The sequence below is a fragment of the Eriocheir sinensis genome, chromosome 8, assembly GCF_024679095.1.
Source record: "Eriocheir sinensis breed Jianghai 21 chromosome 8, ASM2467909v1, whole genome shotgun sequence".
Classification (NCBI taxonomy): Eukaryota; Metazoa; Arthropoda; class Malacostraca; order Decapoda; family Varunidae; genus Eriocheir; species Eriocheir sinensis.
The window spans coordinates 12,147,703-12,152,225 of NC_066516.1; positions in this window are offsets into that span (position 1 = coordinate 12,147,703).

A 4,523-nucleotide genomic window follows, 5' to 3' on the forward strand; every position below is an offset into this window, starting at 1 on the left:
CTACTACTACTGTTACTACTACTACTAATTCTACTATTACTACTGTTGCTGTTACTACTACTACTACTACTACTACTACTACTACTACTACTACTTCTTACTACTGTCGCTGCTACTATTTTTTTTCTTTTTTTACAACACAGGAGACAGCTCCAGGGCAACAAAAAGTGTTGAAAAAAGCCCGCTACTCACCGCTCCCACAGCAGGCAAAAGTAAAGAGTAGCCAAAAGAGAGGTCAATTTCGGGTGGAGAGGTGTCTTGATACACTCTTCTTGAAAGAGGTCAAGTCATAGGCAGGAGGAAATACAGACGAAGAAAGGCTGTTCCAAAGTTTACCAGTGTAAGGGATGAAAGAGTGAAGATGCTGGTTAACTTTTGCATAAGGGGTTTGGACAGTGTAGGGATGAGCATGAGTAGAAAGTTGAGTGCAGCGGGGCCGCGGGAGGGGGGGAGGCATGCAGTTAGCAAGATCAGAAGAGCAGTCAGCATGAAAATATCGATAGAAGATAGAAAGAGAGGCAACATGGCGGTGGAATTTAAGATGTAGAAGACTGTCAGTAAGAGGAGGGGAGTTGATGAGACGAAGAGCCTTTGACTCTACTCTGTCCAAGAGAGCTGTGTAAGTGGAGCCCCCCACACATGTGATGCATACTCCGTACGAGGGCGGACAAGACCCCTGTATATGGACAGCATCTGTGCGGGGGAGAAAAACTGGCGGAGACGATACAGAACGCCCAACCTCGAGGAAGCTGATTTAGTGAGAGAGGAGATATGGAGTTTCCAGTTGAAGTTTTGAGTTAAGGATAGACCGAGGATGTTTAGTGTAGAAGGTGATAGCTGAGTGTTGACGAAAAATAGGGGATAGGTGTTTGGAAGGTTGTGTCGAGTTGATAGGTGAAGAAATTGAGTTTTTGAGGCATTGAAGGACACCAGATTTTTCTTGCCCCAATCGGAAATGATAGCAAGGCCTGAGGTTAAGCGTTCTGCAGCCTCCAGCCTGGAATCGTATAGTTCATGTTGGGTTGGCCTTCTATCAATCTATTATCTACTACTATTACTACTACTACTACTACTACTACTACTACTACTACTAATAATAATAATAATAATAATAATAATAATAATAATAATAATAATAATAATAATAATAATAATAATAATAATAATAATAATAATAATAACAATAACAATGACAATGACAATAGCAATAATAATAATAATAATAATAATAATAATAATAATAATAATAATAATAATAATAATAATAATAATAATAATAATAATAATAATAATAATAATAATAATAATAATAATAATAATAATAGTAATAATAATAATAATAATAATAATAATAATAATAATAATAATAATAATAATAATAATAATAGAAATTCGTTCATTTTTATTTTTGTTGTGGTACTTTTCCTTTCAGAATGTCAAGGTGAAGTATTTAGCAATGCAGGCAATACGTTATTTATTATTTCCAGAGTGATGGTTTCAGTGTGTGTGTGTGCCTTGGTATTTAAACTCACCAGAGCCAAATTTATGGAAGGGATAAATCTTTCTCTTCATTCATATTTCCATTCTATTTGTTATTCTTGTTCTGGGGAGGTTTGCCTAACTTTGTGTACATCATGATTCAGATATTCAGTCGCGTTGAACACTGGTTATGATTGCTCGTCATGTTTATTCAGCAGCAGCGAGGCTCGTGTTCACCGGGCGAGCAAGCAGAGAGCGTGTCATGGGTGATGTTTTGTCTCCCGGGTTTCGTGTACAAGACTGTGTTTGTCGCCGATTATGGTGAAGTGATAAACATTGATTACACCGGAGTGGTTCACATTTTAGGCAGTCATCGATTTCTGATCACGTCTATCAGTAATTTACTCACTCGAGGCTCAGCGTAAACAAAACTGAATGTCAAGATGTGGAGGTTAACTTGCACGACTTCCAAGAATGTCGTGTAAATATATAAATATATCCACGCATTTAGATTGATAAAGGATTAGACAAAAACGATGAATGGCAGGAGAACTTAATTTCAAATATTCTTTCAAATTACTTACTTCCAAATACTTCAAAATTTTCAAGATAACTGTTTCCTTTTGCTGAGGAGCGCCAAGTGAGCGCCCTCTGTAGTGGAAAAGTAAAGTAACGGCGTGCTGACTGGTCTGTCCGGAGTAAGTAAGAGATACGTGTAGGGGTGAAACTTGTTATCAAAGAAACATATGCTGTCTTTTTTGTTTGCTGCGGGCTTTTTTGTTTATATTTATTTTTGCCCTTGAGCTGCTTCCTTTACCGTAAGAAATTAACTCGCATAGTTGACGAAACACTGTGAACACTTACTGTTTTGGACCTGAGTTTGTCACATACTCGCTGTCCTTTAATAATCTTTCACAAATCATCAGAGCGACAAAATCCTGGACAGACGTGGTGAGGAAGTAACAACTCAAGGCTCTGACATTTGGCCTTTATATACAGTGTGCACGTATATGATCATTGTATATTAATTCGAAATGTCATATTATGTAATCTAATAACCCTAAAAATTGTTTACATCATATTCCCACAAAATTCTTTCGCTTTGATGTGCCTAAATCTTGTCTGACTGACCGATGTGTTTGGGATGGATAATGTTGTTTTTTTATTCGCTAATTTACGTGACATTGGTTAATAAATACTTGTCTTTCAGCGCAAATATGACCAGTTTAGAGAGTTTTTAACATTTAACTAAACAGAATAGCGGCTAAACAGACACATCGAGGAAAAGAAAAAGATTTGCGTATGCTGCTCACGAGGAGAATGAAACTTTTAGATTACAACATTTCTCTTTCTTAGGCATTTACAGTCAATAACTTTCCTCTAAGAGAAGTAGATTACCTTTTTTTTCCTTTTCTCTTACGAACTTACTCTCTACCACCTTCCTGTAAACCAGTGTGTGTTGACGTCAGGCGAACCTCGGCATGGCGGCACGGCGTCCGGAAGACCTGTAAACATAAACCCTTGCCCAGTCCGCGCCGCCCGCCCCCATTACGTCGCTGTGAAATAGAATTAGGGGAGGGACGTCCGGCGACTCGAGTGTGTACAGCGGCGCCTTGTGTTATATAATGGCACGTTGTATACCTGTGTTGTTGACGATAAAGTGGGGCTGTCAAGGGGGGAGGTAAAGGGGGCGGTGAAGAAGTGAGGTTGGGGCTGGCTGGGGTGAGGAACTGACAAACAGGACCTTCTGGGCGTCGGGGTGAGATCCAACGGTAAAAGGAATCTAATTTAAAAAGAAGAACAGGAGGAGGAGGAATAAGAAGAACAGGGATAGGAACAGCAGGAGGAGGAGGAAGAGGAAGAGAATGCCACGGAAACCTAATATACAGAAGAGAAGTGGGGGGAAGAGGAGGAGGAGGAGGAGGTATAACAAGAACACTGATAGGGACAGGAAGAAGAGGAGAAGCAGAATGAGAAGGCAGAGATAATCTAATATGAAAAAAAAAAATAGGAGAAGAAGAAAGAGATACAGGAATAACAAGACCAGTAGGGGGAGAGAGAGAATGCAAAGCGAATCTAATTTGAGGAAGAGAATGAGGAAGTAGAAGATTTACCACAACAGGGAGGAGGAGGAGGAGGAGGAGGAAGCAAAGGGAATCTAATTTAAAGAAGAAAAGTGAGAGAAGAACATGAATAGGAAAAAAATAAGAGAAGGAAGAGAAAGAAAGAAAAAGTAGTTCTAGGAGGAGAAGGTGTTGTCAAAAGCACACACACACACACACACACACACACACTGGACGACAGGGGGAGGCACAAAGGGACTGGGAAAGTAAGAAATCTAATTGGTTCTTTGTGTTCTTCCTCAGGTAAGTGGCGTGACTCCGGACAATCTCGGGAGACAACGGATGGCTACAGTAACTTGAGTCCTCGTGCACGCCGCCGCTGCCCCACGCATGGTAAGGTGGTGGTGGTGGTGGTTGTGGTGGTGGTGGTGGTGGTGGTGGTGCGTAACTCATCACCACCACCGCTATCACCCACTACACTATCATCACCCCTGTCTATTTACTCCTGCTTGCTACTACTACTATTACTACTACGAGTGCCTCCTTCCTTACATACACGGTCTCTTCATGTATTCCTCACCATATACCACTAACGCCATCATCATCACCAGTATCACCACAGTCGCTATCATCACCACCAGCTACTCTGTCATCCTCCGTCTCAATTAAGTTCTGCATGCTTCTATTGTGAATGCTTCCGTGCTTACTCATTCTAATTTATATGTACCTCACCACACACCTTCATCACCAACACTACTGCAATCACCATCTTCATCACTTCCATCACCATTCATTTCTATTATCTTCTGCTTGTTACTCCTGTGAATGCTTCCTTACCTATCCTCACAATGCACCCTCTATCACCACCCATCATCACCACCACTATCAACACTTCTGCTATCACCAACTTCATTCCATCACCATTCATTTCTATCATCTTCTGCTTGCTACTGCTGTGAATGCTTCCTAACCTACCCTCAC